We start from the raw sequence: 18,632 nt of genomic DNA, 5'->3' as shown, positions 1-18,632 counted from the left end.
ATAATGATAGATCCTTTCATTCCAGGCTGTCCAATGTGATGTGTGGGTCCTCAAGGCCAAGCTCAGATTTGATCTGGCTGATTTAATGCTCCAGCCTTGAGCCCTTCCTAACTTTATTTACCCAAAACACCTTGCTCCTTTCTCCCTTAGTAACTCATATCAAGTTTGCTGCATATTTTTTAAAGCACATTTGTACTTCCTTTGACTAAGGATAACAAGTTCTAGATACATATAATGGCAAAGGGGAGGAGGCTGGCTTGTCATATCAGATGGACTGGAATGAAGGGATCTATCATTATTGTAAGTACATAACTTTCGTATCTTATTCACTCAGTCCATTTGATCTGAAATATGGGTCAGAATCCCCAGCTACTAGATAACTGGGTGGCCTCATGTTAGAAGACCCTTCAGGATGGAATCCCTAAAGAAAGCCATGGTTCTGGAGGTACAGTCTAATTTGTAATGTTTGACAAATGTACAAGTTGAAGACCAAGTGGCAGCCTGATAAATCTCATCTAAGGACAAGGCTCTGAAAAAGGCCACTGAGGTAGAAACTGCTCTAGTGGAGTGAGCTTTATGCTTAATGGGCAAATATTTATTCCTAGAGGTATAATTAAAAGAGAGACAATCTGACAACCATCTGGAAAGAGAAATCTTAGAAACATTCTTGCCCAACCTGTTATGTGCAAAGGAAACAAATAGCTACTCATCTTTTTTGAAAGAAGCTATGCTATGAAGAATGACACAAGGTTGTCTGTGAACATCTAATGTATGTAAGATGCATTCTCTTTTGTTTTGGTAATTTGGGAAGAACACTGGAAGGTGAATGGGTTGTGAACATGTGGCCTCAGAAAGTACCTCTGGAAGAAAGGAAGGATTATTTCTAAGATTAACCCTGTCCTTATCACACACAAAAACACTATGTATGGTGAAAATGAAGACAGGGCATAGAGCTCTGATACCGTCTTGGCTGCAGTGCTGGCTACTAACCATACAGTTTTTCCATTACAAGAAATTAAACTTTGCAAAAGCATCTGGTTCAAATGGAGGTAAGGATAAGGCTTCCTAAACCAGAAAGTGGAGAAACCAAGCAGTTAGCTTCTGGTTGGAAAGATCTGGATAAGGTTCCCAGGAGAGGTGAAAGATTAAATTGGGAATCAGATCTAGGAAACAAGGGGATTCCTTTAGGAAGGGTTTCAGAAGGGGAAATCAAATCTGTCTGGTCCAGAATGAGTCAATGAGAAAGACTTTATCCTTGCACAGAATGGATTTCTATATGAAAGTGGTCACGAGGGGAATGGGGGGGGGGCATACATAAAACAGCCATGCAGGCCAAGGACTGCACAGCATCCCTTGGGTTTAATCCCTGATGTAGGGGAATAGTGAAGCAATTGCTGCATTTGGCATTCTGTGGGGTTGCAGCAGATTACAGCATGTTTCACCCCAGTGGTTGATAATGTCCTCTGCTTCCTCTGGAGATAAGGACCACTCTTGAGAAAGAAAGAAATTTTTGCTCAATCTGTACTCAAGGTCAATGAACCTCCCAGAGATGTAAGTTGTTGCCAAAAAATGGTGAAAGGCCACCACCCATTGCCATACCCTTACGGTTTCACAGCACAGCGGATACACTCTGGTTCCTTTCTGCTTGTTTATGTACCAAACAACTATCATGTTATCTGTCGGGATGCCTATCACCCCTACAGGAAGCCAGTCATGTAATTCCTGAAACACAAGGAGAACTGCCCTCATCTCTAGGACACTGATGTGAAGACAAAACTTCTGAAGCAGACCATGAACCTTGGATCATTCTCCCTTTGCAAAGCACACCCACCCCACCTAAGGGAGGATGCACATGTAGTTACAACAGCTATGGGAAGAGGAACTTGAAAGGCTCTGCCTGCGGCCATAAGAGGCGACAGAAGCCACCAATTTAGATGGGTTCTGCATGACTGTGTTATTCATAAGGGAAGAGACAGAGGACTGTACTTCTGAGACTACTGTGATTGAAGAAGCCCTTGTAAAATCATCATGTAGTAACAGGCAAAGTGTACTATGAGGATCAGTGCTGTCATTCATCCTACTGCTCTCAAGCTCAACCCAGAAGGGCCATAACTACATGCTTCAGTGATATGATTCTATCTTGTGGAAGGGAGAGAAAGGAAATCATCTTTCTAAAAGGCAATTCAGAAAAACTATGCACTGAGAGGATATAAGGTTGAACTTTGTGATCCCCACAGATGTACAAAGTTGAAGAAGATGATCCTTTGACTGACAGAGGGACTCCTTGGATGACACAGCTAGGAGCCCATTCATCTAGACTTGGGAAAGTTCTGAATCCATGTAGTCCTAGATGAGCTACTACTACTGCCAAGCATTTGCTGAACACCTTGAGAACTGTGGTAAGACCAAATGACAGGGCTCTGAACTGAAAATGACAGGCACCAAGTGGAAGCACAGAAATCACCTGGAGCGCCTTTATCTTTTTACAGAGGTAAGCATCCTGAAGATCTACACACTTGTTATTCTTCATCTTGTGCACACTTCTGCATTTATTTTTTAACAGTCTTGCCCAGCAAGGTGGTTAATTTAAAGGCTGCATTTTAAAGAATGCCTTAAAATTGGTCACAAATTTGCATACACAGCCAAGCATCACTCCTTATGGTGATGCCTGCTCCGGCTACCCTCGCTACTCCATTCACTGTACTGTACAACAGAGGCATGGCCAGGCTGTTGATATTAGACACCGTGGACAGAATAGCCTGAAGTTGCTTTAGTGATAACCGGTGTAATGGGTTTCTTCAGAGCAGACAGAGCCTGCTGTGCTAGATCCCTCTGGAAGAACATATGAACAGCACAGTTCACGACCCTGATAGCAAAGGTACTGGTGGCATACAACCACTTCCCCAGTCTATCCGTGGCCTGCGACTCCTTGTTGGGTAGAAGAATGGGACAATGTTCTAACAACTGTCTTTTGGTGGCTGCTACAATCAAGATGGAGTTCACTGGAGGGGGGTTTGGCCCAAAAGGTTTCATCTTTGGGGGGGGTCTACATATCTTGTCAGGCTTCCTGGCAACTGATTCACATGTCAGGTTCCTGCCATGCATTAAGCACTGCTAACTGTACCATTTTTGTCAGCTGGTGGGTCCACTCAGGAAGGGGAAGGGGGTTGTCCCATATGCCCTACCTCATGAGCTACAGGATCTCTCCGAAGGACATGTCCTCAGAAGGGGATAGTGGGGAAACTCTCTTTATTATCCATGTCAGTATCTGATGTGACAGACTCATCTGGTAAGTCAGCATGCTTCCTCTTGCACATCCTCCTCTTTTTTTTTAATTTCTCCAAATCTTTTGGGTTTCTAATACCATGACAGGAATGGACCCCATTCCTAAGTCAAAGTATGATTAAAGTTCATGAAATTAGTATTGTTTCACTCTTTGTCAGCCAAAAGTGCTCTTTGCAGCACCCGCAATATGCCCAGTAATGACTCCTCCTGTAATTCGTATGGAGTTACGTTCATTGGTAGCATATCTAAATATGACTAGACTTTTTTATAAGATCCATTTCTCCTACTACTATCGGAACTATCTGGGTTTCCTTCATCCACATTGCTCTAGTTTTTGCTTGGAGATCCTGATATTTTATGATTTTGTGTCTCTCTGTACAGAGGACACTGTAGTCACTGGGTGTGCCGATTTCAATGATCGATGCTACTTTTGTCTTCTTTTCTTGGATCACTATATCAGGTTTTCTAGCATCTATCTTTTCAACTGTTGGCAATGGATGATACTATGTGATGTAGACTTCATTTTCTATGATGCTTTGTGGCTCATGTTTTCAGTGTTTTTCAGCCACGTCAACACCATAATGTTTGCACAATCCCCAGTGCAGCAGTCTTGCTACATTATTATGCCTGTCAGTATACAGTCCTCCTGCCATTAGTATGTCACAACCAGCAATTAGGTGTGTGACAGTTTTCAACTGTTTTACAAAACCTACATTTGTCTGTTTCTCCCACATGTTCGATGGATTTTGTAAACCAACATGTACGTAAGCCCACTATCTTGTGCCACCAATATTAACCTTTCATCTCCTGGTTTGAATTCACCTCTCCTTAACCTATCCTGCTTTTGTTCTTGATCAACATGAGGTTCTTCCAGAAGTTTTCTATACTTGCAACTATATTTATGCATTTTCCACATTTTTTCCTTTTTATCTGATCCTTCATCTTATATTCTTTCTTTTGTTTTTTTGGCATATTCAGTTGCTGCCTGATTTTTATCTACTTCTGGTTTGATTTCCATTCCTGCTCGACATCAATATGCTTCTGCTAAGTTAAGCAGGGAAGTCATCTTAGATTTATTCTCCTCATGTTTCAAAACGTTCACTATGTTTGGGTCTCTTGAGGTCAGCAGGTATGTACAGAGTCCCATGATTGCAGATCTACGCATGTAATCAATTTCAAGGAGGCCCATCCCTCATTCGGAACGGGGAATATATAATCTTGGTTTGCACTGATTTCTATAAATCATTTGGTGAGCATGAAGCATCCTTCTTGTTTTAATATCTAATTTATCCAACATGTTTTGGGGCCAGTCCATCACTTCAAAACTGTAAGTTAACTGGTTTACAGTCTTCCAAAATATTCCTAAGTTTTCCTCACATTTGTTCATGTTTTATTGATGATCCTTCATCAATTCCCAAGTACTTATACACTCCCTCTTGCTCAAGTTCTTTTATATCACATTCTTGTCCCAAACTGATGTTTTCCTGGTGCTGCAGTTTTCCTACTTTAAAGGTTGCTTTTGCACATTTATCAAGGCCAAATGACATTCTAATATCATTTGTAAAAGTTTTGACAACATGAAGCTCCACTTTCAGTTCCTCGTCTGATTAGCTATACAGTTTTAAATCATCGACAAAGAGAAGATGAAAAGATTTTAGACTCTGTTGTTTTCTAGGAGCCAAATTATAGTCATAGCCTAAGCTAAGTAAACAGCTTAATGGGTTAAGGGCAAGGCAGAAGAGCAATGGTGACAGTTACCCTGGAATATCCCCCTTTGAATTTTTATCCCGGGGATAATAATTTGTCCTTTATCATAGCTTAATTGCAAAGTGGTCTGCCATTGTTTCATGGTCACTGTAATGTAGTCAATCAGTTTAGGGTGCATCTTATACCTTTTTAAGCACTCTTTTATCCATGAATGTGGGATACCATCAATTGCTTTTTATAATAATCCATGCCATACTTAGATTCTTTCCTTTTTTACAGTTCTCCACTATGAATTTAACAACAAATGATCCTTTGTACCATATGACTTTTTTATTGCCCTTTTGTTCTGCTGCCATAACTGAGTTTTCTCATAAATGTCTTTAAAATCTGTCGGCATCAATTCCCATGTATAGTTTATACATGGCCGGAAGGCAAGTTATTGGTCTATAATTTTTGGGTCACTTGCAGGTTCACTTAAGTAGCAGCACTGTTTTACCTGTTGTTAGCCAGACTGGTGTCTGTTAGGGGTGCGCATATAAATAGTTCTTTATTCATGACTAGGTCTTCATGCAAAGATATTAATACTTTTAACAAAAAGTTCGGTACTGCATCTGGGCCTCAGGTTTTCCAGTTAGAGGCTTTTCTTAACTTTGTTTCAATCTCTCTGGCTGTTGCTTCATCCCATTTCATATCCTATACCTTTAAGTTTCTTATGCTTTCTTTTCCTTTTTTTATCCATTTCACATCTTTGTTATGTTCCACAGGATGTTCATAGATATTTCTCCAAAATGCATCTATTTCTTCTTTTTTTTTTTTTTTGCGGTATTTCAATTCCTTTTACCTTGTTTCCTTCTCTATAAAACTTTTTTGGGTCATCACTAATTTGGTTATTTTGTACTTTTCCTTTATATTTATCTGTGTATCTTCTAAGTCTTTTCGCTGTGCTGAAATGTTTAATTTATTTGCGATAGTGCATGATGGATCCTGGTCTGTTCTAATACTGCGCACTGCTTTTATCACATCTAACTTTCTTAGCATTTCTGATCTATTCCCCCTTCTATAGACTTCTAACAGTGACACATATTGTCTTAATTGCTTTATATTTTTCTCTATTCAATACTTACATGATGGTATTCGAATTTTCACCTTCCTTTCCCTCACTACCCTGTGCTTTTGTGGTAGAACTTTATCAGTTACCAATTTAGCTGCACAGTAACACATCCTGTTCACTTCTGGTACATTGCATGATCTCTATGGACAGCCCTAATTACTGTGCTCATTTGTTTCATTAGATTTCTGATATTTGGGGTTTTATTAACCTTCTGCAGTCTATTTCTTTCATTGATTTTAATATATCAATCTAGGTCCATTAAAAATTTTAAAATCAAGCAACTCTTCCCTTAGTTAATTTTCTTCCAGACTGAGGCCACATCCGTTTTCCACTTCCTGTGAGCATTCTGTAGAAAGTTCTGTCCTGTGGCACCTTCTCTTTAATTTCATCCTGTGCCATCCATTGCTCTGTCATATGGGCACTCACTGGCCTATCACTCCTCAACATTGACTGCATCAGAGTTCCCTGTTCCTTCCCTTGCTGTCTAGCTTCAAGTGAACTTTTATACTAGTTTCCTGTGGAAGGCTCCAAAATATCTTGATATGGCACCTGACCACTTGTTTCCTGTTCCACTGGTTTCCCCTTAATTTGGATATCCACTGCTCTACCCTGTTGTGGTGCTTTCTGTATTAGATTTTCTACACTGAATCCTTCACTTTGCAGTTACTCCATAACCTCAACTTTTATTTCTTTAACTTCTCCATTACGTCCCCATTACTGATCTCTTTTTTTACTTTTCCTCTTTGTTTTCTTATTTTTTGTATTGTAAAGTTTTCCATATCTGGATTCCTATGCCTGTATTTCTCCTCAAATATTTTTGTTGCTGCTCTTTTTGTATTGGTTAGTTTTGCTTTCTCCTTTGCATAAATATTGCACCATACTAAATCTCTTTTTCTTTCCTATGTCCATATTTCTTTTTCATATGTCTCCTGATCTTCCTGCTTCTCCTTACTTTGGGGACTCACTCCATCTTGCTGTGATGTAGTCTGTGTTAGACTTTATACATTAAATCCTTCATTTCGCAGACACTCCATAACTTCAACTTCTATTTCTTTAACTTCTGCTTTATAAAATCTTCTTTTCCACATTCCATCTTTGTGATATTAATTTTTTATTGTGAAATTTTCCATATCTGCATGCCTTTGCCTGTATTTCTCTTCAATTATCTTTGTGGCTGCCTTCTCTATATTAATTAACTTGGCTTTCTCCTTTGCATAAATACTGCACCATATCATATCTCTCTCTTTCCCATGTCCATATTTCTTTTTTATACTTTTCAAAAATGTCTAGGTTTTGTTTACATTTTCACACTTCCTCAGATGCTTCTTTTTCCAAAGAGATCAAAGTTTCTTGATCTATATGCTGTTTTTCAAAAATATGTTGTATTAATGAACGCAAATTTTTACTTGAAGCTTCTGGAAGTCTTTCCTGTGATAATGTTTTTTTTCCTCTAATTTATCTCTTGATCACTTTGTATATCCCCTGTCTGGAAATTTTGGGTTTTTTGCATAATAGTAATATATAATGTATTTCTTATCCTCAATAGTCCACTCTATCATCTTTATGGCGGCTCTTTGACCTATCAGTTTTTGTGATTTTTGTGGACTGCTGCTTCCTTCTACAATGGGGGGGGGGACGCATCCTCACCCTGGGCCTAGCCTGGCCCCATTGTAGGAATGTTTCCAGATTTTGAGGATTCTACACGGTCATTTTTTCCAGTCCTGGCACTAGTGTGTCTAGCAGGATTGGGCACTTTTTATCCTGGGACTTGTGCACCCACCTATTTTCTTTTTTGTTTTTGACTTGCTTCTGTCCATGATGTATCCTATATAAATACAGTCTATATATCAGTGTCGCCTTGGTGAGATTTTATTAAAAAAAAAAAAAAAAAACAGGGTCCACCTTGCGAAGGTACTCACCAAGACTTGAAGATGAACTTAACTTCAGCACTACTACTCTCCTTTGCTTGCTGACTTTTCATCTCTCCATTAGGACCTCTTCTTTTTTAATTTCTCCAAATCCTTCTAATACCATGATGGGAATGGATCCCATTTCTTAAGTCAAAGTACGATTAAAGTTCATGAAATTAGTATTGTTTCACTCTTTGATGTCCTGAGTTACTCAGGGGATGATTCTCCAGATTCCTTTGGGTGCTGTCTCTGCTGTAACACAGAAAGTTTGAGGCCAGTCGAATGAATCTGCCTGAATGATGCCTGTTGAAAAGTTGAATCCAAAGAGCAGAGGTCATAGGGCAGAACCCTGGTTGGGGAACTTTTTGGATCTGCCTTGAAATGTGAGACGATGCCCCCCAACACAGAAAAGGCTGTTCTAACTTTGTTAGGCTCTGAAAAAATCTCACCCATGGTCTGATCCAACTCCTTGAATGGGGAGGGGGCAAACATCCTGGGTGGATTCCTCGGATCTGACTAAGTGGATGGTACTGAAGGGGGGATCAGAGCAGAGGTATCAAAGGTAAATGTCTCAGACAATTCCAAAGAAGCCGTACACCCAACTCTTAGGCTGTGAGATTCTATCAATAGATCTGAGTGGGGCCATCACAGAAGACTTGAATTTAAGCTTCCAGGAGCTGTAGAAACCTGTCTCAATGACTCTGGAGCCACAGGATATGGGTTGTCTTACAGATACCAGGAGACCTATGCTGAGAGCAGACTGGTGAGGGAGCCTGGATTAGGGTGAAATGCATGGGTGCAACCAGCTTTGGAGTCAATGGAGTCTTGATGACCCCATCTTGATTTGAGTTAGGAAAAATTCTGAAATGGGCGATCCAAATCCATTTCAAATGCACTGTGATGAGATCAAAATGACTCTGTCAACAGGGTTGATGCTAGTCTGGAAACAGGCTTCTCCACTCCTTTTGGAAAGTCATGAATCATAATTGCTGCCAGCAGTTTTGGATCCAGAGGCAAGGTATAGGTCAGAGTTCAGACTAGATTCTCTTGGAGCCTAGAAGCCTTCATCACTGAAAATGAACCCAAAGACTTAAATGGACATTTCTTAGGCTCCAAGTCTTTACATTTTGGAGCTTTTTCCAAGGATTTCTTTACTTTGGCTTGTTCTGGATCTGAAGGAAGACCCTTGAGGATATGTTTATTACTCCCCTCAGATAACGCTCTGGGTCCACTGGCAGCAGAGATGCCACAAGAAGAGTTAAGGTGCACCACCCCCAAAACAGACACACAACTTGTACGAGTCCTGGGGTGGAATTTTATATCCACATTTGTATTATTTTTTTGAAAATTAGATTTTGGGTCATGTTGAGTTGCAAAAACACAATATGAAATATACATAACACTACATTCTTACAGACTGACAGGAATACCACTATACAAATATAAATAGCTTACACATAGATAACTATTAAATCCTAAATACTAAGATACTAAAAAATCTATAACTGTAGAAGATATAATAATAATTAGCACAAAACAACTACACTATAAGCTAAGAACTGTCCCAAGACCGGCTGACAGGAAAGACGGTATGAGGCAAGTAAAAGAAGGGATGACTAAAATCTAAATATAGATAAAATTCACAAAGTAGAAGCAAAAACAAGTGCTACTCTATTGTAATAAATGGACATAGGCCAAAACTGACTACTTTTCACAAAAGCAGCATCTAGTAGTATGGTGGAGACCTTATCTGGCAAGATCTGCGATGCTTCTCAAAGAGATGGCAAACAATATCTGAGTGACTCAGGGATGAGCAAAGCATTTTGAGTAAAAAAAAAGTTATAAAGAGCTCAAGGCTGGAACACTAAATCAGCTGGAGTGGATCCAAGCTGGGGTTCAAGGACGTATATGTTAGATCAGACAAACTGAATGACTAGGATTTGGGACATTAATAGGCTTAAATTAAACTCAGATGACTAAGCAAAGGTGCATCTCTTTTCTCAGGGAAATCCTGTCCTTGTGAAAAATAAGGTTGAGTTAACTTACCTAAGTGTTTCAAACTCAGAAATGCACCTAGCTTATGTCAGCGTAATATGTAAAACAGTTTTCCATGTTAAGAACCTCAAATCAGCCTTGTGTGTTGGCTTAAATGGAGACAGACTGAACTTCTCAAGCACAAAAGAGAGATCCCAAGGAGACAGCAACTGTTTCTTAGGTGGGTATGTAAGACCCCTTTTGAAAACTGAGTACTGTTAGGCAGAGGGATTTAAGGGCACATTAGCAGAAATGGCTGACAGAGGTACCTTGATAGAACAGCACAAGCCACTGGAAAGTAACTCAAACAAATAATCAAGAAACAGAGGTAACTATGCTCAAAAAGGATCCTGGTTCTTTCAATGGCACCAGCAGACATTTTTTCACTTGTATTTACATGACTTACTAGTAGCAAACTTTCTAATCTCCTTTAGCACCTGCTGCACATCCTCAGGAAAAATGTGTCTAAAATGTATCAAAATGTTATCATCCAGGATGTCAGCTGAAGGGTTTCCAGACTGGGATGTATCAAACTCCTCTTATGTGAGTAAATCTGGTCTGTGGGGAGGCTTGTGGTAATTGCCCTTGACCAGACTGAAAAGAAGGGAGAGCCACTGTTGCCTTGGCCAAAAGGGAATCCCCACAGAGACTTTTGGAAAGTTCTTCTTGATATTTAGAAGAACCATAGTAATCAGTGGAAAGGGTAGAAAAGCATACAGGACCTTGCCCATCTATGGGAATGAGAAAGCATCTTTCTTCCAGGCCTACATGCAAGGAGTCCTGGAGCACAGTTTCTTTAGTTGTCTTTTCTGAAAGGAGACAAACAGATCTATTTGAGGTGTTCCTCACAGCCAGAGCAATTCTTGGAGGACCCCAAGATGAAGATTCCATGCATGGTGATTTATCAGGGTCCTGTTCCTGTTGAGCTTGTCTGCAATAAGCTTTTGCTCTGACTGAATGTATCAAGACTGAGTTGAATCACTATATCCCAGACAGGGACCCTGAGGACCACACATGATTCAAGGCCTTCAAAGCATTGATAACAGCCATCATCCCCCAGACATTTACATGCTTCTGTCTACCTACAGAATCCCACAGCACTGGTACTTTTACCCTTTTAAACCACTCCGCACACCAGATCTGAAGTGTCTGTGGTGACTAAATGGAGCAGTTTCAGAATGGAGAAAGGAAGACCCAGATTGCTATCTAGTCTACCCACCATCCAATCTCCCTCTGTACAAATCACAGAACTGGAATCTGAAAAGTTAAAGGATGTAAATACTGAAACCAGACTTATCTGAGGTATCATTACATTTTTCTCATGTTGTCCCCAAAAGGAGAGATATCTATACCAAGCGATTACAGCCCCCCAAACATCTCCAACGCCCAAGTGAAAACTGCTCTCTCCAAAGCAAAAAACACAGCATCCATGGGACCTGATGGTGTCCCCGGCAGTAAGCTCCACGAACTCAACGAGGAATTAAACCCACAGCTAGGACAGCTGTTTAATCATAGTCTTACCTCTGGATACGCACTCCAGGAGTGGCGCACTGCAACTGTGGTCCCACTTCACAAAGGCGGTGCCTCCACCGACCCTGGAAATTACCGGCCCATTAGCTTGACAAGCCTTATCTGCAAAGCCATGGAGAGGATCATAATGGACCTCATAAATAAAGACATAGGGAATTTGCAGACTTTGGATCCATCCCAGTTTGGCTTTGTCAAAGGCAGATCATGCCTTCTAAACTTGGTTGACTTTTTTGAAACAGTCACCAAAGCCATTGATGAGGGAAAGGCAGTCCATACAGCCTACCTCGATCTGGCGAAGGCCTTGATACAATACCCCACTCGGGTATCATTGAAAACTCATCAGCTTAAATGTTAACCCATACATCACAAGATGGGTTGCAAACTGGCTGAGTGACAGAACCCACAGGGTCAGAGTTGCTGGCGCCATGTCAGACTCAAAGCCTGTCACAAGTGGTGTACCACAGGGCTCAGTCCTGGGCCCACTCTTGTTTGGCATCTACTTTTCCGAAGTACAAGCAAACACAGGAGGGTTATGGCTGACAAAGTTTGCAGATGACTGCAAACTGGGCCATAGTAGAAAACACATCTGACACAGATATCCTTCAGAAGGGTCTCACAGAAACGGATAACTGGTGCCAGAGCCATGGCCTAAAGTTAAATGCCAAAAATGCATAGTCATACCCTTCGGGAAAAACAAGGTTACCCCTAGCTACCAAATAGGTGGCAATCCACTGAGCACAGAAGAAGTTATCAGGGACCTGGGGACCCAGGTTGATAGTAGTCTGTCATTCGACACCCATGTAGCTAAAGTAGTTAGGAAGACCTTCTACATTGCCCACCTTATCATGAAGGGATTCTCATCTAGATCAAGGGAGGTCATAGTCTCCCTATACTCATCACTCATCAGACCAATGATTGAGTACAATGCCCCATTCAGAATGTATCTGACCCGACACTTGCAGCAGCTGGAGAGGCCACAAAAGTTCCTCACCAAAAGGATAAAGGGTCTCAAACATCTGTCCTATGCTGCCCGACTGAAAGAACTCCAGCTCTATTCAGTCGCCACCGCTTGCTCAGAGGTGACCTTTGCCTAACATACAAGGCCATGTCAAACCCAGATTTGATGAATATGCTTCACCTCAAAAATCTAGATCCATCAGAGCCACAAGGGCGGAGACTTAAACCTCGACACGGCTATTAATAGGACGTGCTGGAGGGATAGATTCATCACCCAAAGACTCCCTATGCTGTGGAATAAAATCCCGGTATATGTGAGGCAGAGCACCTCGCTGGCCTTGTTCAAGAGAAATCTTGACCAATGGATGGGAGATCGCAGATATACCCCAGGGATTACCTCAGTGTCACTGCTCGACAGAGGCACAGCAAAATAATGGGTATAGTTCCCCATACTAAAGGGGTGGCGTAAGCCACAAAACTATGGGCTAGGCTTGTAAATGCCCTCGGGCAGATAGCCTAATATGAACCTATGAACCTATGAACCTATAATCATTGATGATACACTAGAATCTTGAGAAACTTCCTTGCTGATGCCTAGCTTAGACTAGAGAAACTCAGGAAGAACTGTTGTAACATCCCTACTTTGTCTGGAGGAATAAAGGCTCTTCTCAAGGCCAAGTCCAAAAAAAATCCAAGGAAAACCATTCTGTGAGATGGGATGAGAAAGACTTCTGTAAATTGATCTAAAAAGCCCAGACTGAGTAGAAGTTCCTACACAGCTGCTAGACACTCGGCAGCTGGAAAAAGAATCTGAAAGATCAGAAGACAATCATCCAAATATGTAAAAATGTGAATGTCTTGGAATCTACAGTAAGCAATGATTGGAACTAGACATTTTTAAGAATATCCTTTGTGCACTGCAGAGTCCAAAGGTAAAAAAGAAAACTGATAATATAGGCCAGATACAGCAAATTGTAAATGCCTGAAATGCTTGGCAATAGGAATGCGATAAAAGGTGTCCTTTAGATCCAGCTTTACTATCAAATCTAGATGAGAAACTGAAGCGATAACATCCTGAACTTTGGAATCTTGACAAAAAGGTTTTGAAAAGAATGATTCAGCATTGGTCTTCAGGATTCTTCTGGTTTGGTAACTAGAAATATCTCTGAATAATAATTTTTGCCTAGTTGGTTGATAGGCACTGGTTCTATGACTCCCAGAGATAGCATGTTGTGCAGAATGGAACATTGTTATCATCCCAGCAGACAAGGGGGGTGCGGTTGTGGTTATGGACAATGACTACTATTTGTATGAAGCAAACAGACAATTATCCAATCACCACCACTATATGAAGATGGATATTGATCCAACATCTGGCTTTAAAAATGAAATTATTTTATTTCTGAAAGAGGCAGTGGAAAATGGTATTATTTCAGAAAAGACTAAGAAACATCTTACAGTTAAAGATCCTGCCAAACAATATCTATACCTTCTACCCAAGATTCATAAATCTTTGGAACAACCACCGGGTAGACCAATTGTATCGGGCATTGGCTCACTAACGGAACCCCTTTCAGCCTTTCTTACAGAAAAGCTAAAACCATTGTTGAAATTTATTCGTGCTAGAATACAGGACACCACTGAATTTCTGAATATTGTCACCGACACACAGTTGGATTCGGATTGGCTCATGTGCACTTTGGACGTTTCTTCTTTATATACCAGCATCCCTCATTGGGCTGGCCTGATGGCATTGGAGTTTTGGCTACACAAAGCTGATTTATATCCACCAGGAATGAATACACTAATATTATGCATGGCGGAACACATCTTGACCAAAAATGTATTCTATTTCCAACAGAATTGCTACTGGCAATTACAGGGAACAGCCATGGGAGCCTCCTTCGCGCCCATATATGCGGATTTGTTTATGGGATACATAGAGGAAACCATTATATATGATCCAATGCACAATATATATTTACCAGAAATCGACATTTGGAGGAGATACCTGGACGACTGTTGGATGGTTTGGAAAGGAGGACAGGAATATCTAAGGGAATTTTTGGAATACCTTAATGGCAATATTTGGGGGATTGAATTTACTGAAGAACATCATCTCAATGAGATTAATTTTTTGGATGTCCATCTTAAAAGACAGATGGACAACACATTATCAACATCTATACATAGAAAATTTCCCCAGTATAATACTCTCCTACATGCCAAAAGTTTCCATCCAAAACATATTACAAAAAACATTCCAAAATCTCAATTCATGAGAATAAGACGAATATGTTCCTCACATGAAGATCTTACCAAATATCAGGAAGACCTAACCAACAGATTTTTGTCTAGAGGATACTCACCAGAAATCATAAACTCAGCAGTGTGCACCTGTAACTCCATACCTAGAGAGTCTTTATTGGAATATAAGAAAGGAAAGGCAAAAGATGATTCCGAAGTATGCAGATTGGTCACTACCTATGGCCGTAACAGCAGAAATCTTATTAACATTGTCAATAACCACTGGAATATACTCAACTCGCACCCCCTTTTAGAAAATTACTTAGGAGAACGTTGTTACTTCTCCTATAGAAAGGAAATCCCTATGCAGCCATTTTTCTCATTACAAAAAAACATCCAAAATCAAGCAGGACAACTTTACACAAAGGACACTCACTGGGGATAAGTTGATTGGGAACTTCCCCTGTGGCCATTGCAGCTTTTGCAATTACATTTTTAAAACCACGAGCTTTACCAGCAAAAACACGAGTCAGGTATATGACATCAACTTCTTCGGAAATTGTAGTTCTGACTGGATAATCTATCTAGCCACCTGCACATGCCAGGCATTTTACATCGGCCAGACATCCAGGCAGTTCCGCATTAGAATTTCGGAGCACTTGGGGGACATCAGAAACCACAGAATGACTAATGCACTGTATAAACACTCAACTAAACATTTAAATGCAAGATTCACTTTTACTATTATTGATCGCATTGTGGGGGATCGTTCCTTTAAATCAGGATGGCATGACATTCTTAATACAAAGGAAAGAAGGTGGATTATTAAACTAGGGGGACTTTTTCCCCCAGGACTAAATGACAAATTATAAGTTTGCAGTAAGTAATTTCATTCTTATTGTATAACATTACATTTTCTATTCTTTTGTTTTCTTAATTTGATTTTTTTCAATACAGGAGTTTTGTCTCACCTTGGCATACTAGCATATGGGTAGACTATAATTTTATAATGTGTTTTTGGTGATAATTCACTATTATAACATATACTTAATTAATTACAGGAAATGATGTCATGGATTTAAAAATTCCACAGCTATATAAGGGCTTCTTGTAAATTCATTGAAGTATTACTGAGGAAAGCTTTTAGCTGAAACCGGTCTAATCACCAGCTTTTTGAAGTTTAAATAAACCTTTTTGTTTGACTCTCCAAGGTGCTGGCATTTTTTGTTTTTGGATCAATATAGGCCAGATACAGCAAATTGTAAATGCCTGAAATGCTTGGCAATAGGAATGCGATAAAAGGTGTCCTTTAGATCCAGCTTTACTATCAAATCTAGATGAGAAACTGAAGCGATAACATCCTGAACTTTGGAATCTTGACAAAAAGGTTTTGAAAAGAATGATTCAGCATTGGTCTTCAGGATTCTTCTGGTTTGGTAACTAGAAATATCTCTGAATAATAATTTTTGCCTAGTTGGTTGATAGGCACTGGTTCTATGACTCCCAGAGATAGCATGTTGTGCAGAATGGGAGGAAAAAGAGAAATCTGGTTCCTGGGCAGCAGGGAATCTCCTGAAAAAGACAAAGGGATTCCCACTGCCCCCCCCCCCCCGGATTACCTTCACTACACAACTGTCTGAATCAGATGCCAAAAGAGAAGATAAAGTCTCAGGTACACAGAAAGGTTGCCTGGGTAAGAGGGAAAGCTTGTATAGGTGGATTATCATGCTGACTGGGAGGCCAGGCCTTGATTACAGAAGCTTTTCCTTTCTGTTTGTGCTTCCTTTCCATTTGCTTTTTTAACTCTTTCACATCTAGCCTGAGTGGAATTTTACACCTCCTGATATCTGCAGAGTTCCTGCCTGGACAGCTTTCACCCGACACAAAAATTCTTAGATTTCAGTTTTCCAACCTACCTTAAAACAAATGTACACATCTCAAAAAACTGTACGTTACAAAAAAAAAGTTCAAAATACAAAAGTCACGCAGCACACACTCCTCTTCATAATGGTGATATTAATATGTCAGACAGGCCTAATGGTAATTTTATATTGAACAAGTAACATGATTACATGTAAAATTAATTATAATATTTATACAAAAAGTATTAATATCTCTGTACCCACAGTAGATAGACATCAACTATCAGTGTGACTGAGCTCTCAGAGTATGTGTCCCAGGCAGGTATGACCCTAGCCTTAAACAACATCCTACCTTCACCAAGAATGATACCACAATACCAACAACAAATTGACTTCAACAACTGGCTTAGTTTCTGGTGTCATTCCAAGGGGATCCAGTATCTATCTGTCTGGGATGACATGGTTGACAGGCCTTGATGATTTTCCAGAGATGGCCTCCACCTGTCAACCCTGGAATTCCAGATCCTGGCCAAGGCTCTTGCCTCCTCCATTGTGCCTTTTTTAGGCAATGTCCCAAACACAAATCTTCCAACATAAAAGATCTGTCAAAAAGCAAACTGAAGGTCATATTGCTTAACACTAGGACCCTTAACCTGGGAATGCTCTCACTGGAAGCTCTCCTCACACTAGATGTCGTCTGTGGAGTCATGGAAAATTGGTTCAGGGCCTTACCAGGCTATAACGCATTCCACACATTCTGATCCCAAAATGAGGTCAGCAAGACTAAGGGTGCTGCAGTCTCTATCTTCATTAAGGACAGGCACACCTCCAGACTGGTTTGTTAGCATGATGCACTGGAACTACTCCAGGTGCAACTGACAGTTGGCAAGACACCCATCCAAGTTATAGCCAGTTACAGACCCCCCTTCTCCATGTCTCAGGTCACCCACTCTTCTTACCTAGACCTACTTGACTCCATCAAGGTACCCCCTAACACCCTGATCCCTGGTGACTTCAACTACCCCACCATACACTGGGTTAACTATTCCTGCACTAATGCATTCACCTAATGATTCCTTGACTTTTAATGCACTAGATCAGCTCATCTCATCCCCAAGGGGAGATAACATTCTGGACTTTGTTCTCACCAACATGGGTGACCGCTGCACCACTCCCATAGTATATTCTTCCCTAGTGAGGTCAGATCATTGGGCTATCTCATTCAAAGTTTATATTCTCCCAGGCTGTAATCAGGCTAAACTACTTCTCAAAAGCTGACTTCAACCTCCCAAGAAAGGGTATCAGTAGCTTCATACCACCACCTCCCTCAAAGGATACAGACAACTCTGCTGGACAGTATGCCAATGCAGTATACAAGCACCTGTACAACTGCATGGACTCAGCCATACCTATCAGAACTAAAACCTGCTCCTCAAGGAAACAAACCTTTCTGGCGGACATCCTCTATCAACAGGTTTTACAACAAAAGGAAGAAACTGTTGTCCAAGGGTAAAAAGGAACAAATTCCAAATTGGAAAAACTCCCTCCTTAGCCTCAACAACAAATTAGATCACTAGTGAAAACTTCCAAAGCCAATTATGAATCAAAACTAGCCTCCAAAACAAAGGGAAACCACAAGGTCTTCTTCAGTTATGTCAGGAATCTCCATGGCAAAGCCCAGGCATGATCCAAATTAGTATTTAGCGGTATCACTTACACTGAACCTGTTGACTTAGCCAACCTGCTAGCAGACAGGTTCAGTAAAACTTCAATCTCTGTCCCCCCAAAGGCCCATCTGACATTCCCAATATTTGTCCCGCACCTCACTTCTCTGTAAACCAAGTATTAAGGACCCTATCCAAGGCAAAGAACACAGCTTCCATGGGACCTGATAGTATCATGAAGGGATTCACATCTAGATCAAGGGAGGTTATCGTCCCCCTGTACTCATCACTCATTAGACCTATGATTGAGTACAATGCCCCGTTC

The sequence above is a fragment of the Protopterus annectens genome, chromosome 5.part0 (assembly GCF_019279795.1).
Source record: "Protopterus annectens isolate FY-2018-M chromosome 5.part0, PAN1.0, whole genome shotgun sequence".
Lineage (NCBI taxonomy): Eukaryota > Metazoa > Chordata > Ceratodontiformes > Protopteridae > Protopterus > Protopterus annectens.
Note: the sequence above shows the minus strand (reverse complement) of the source record.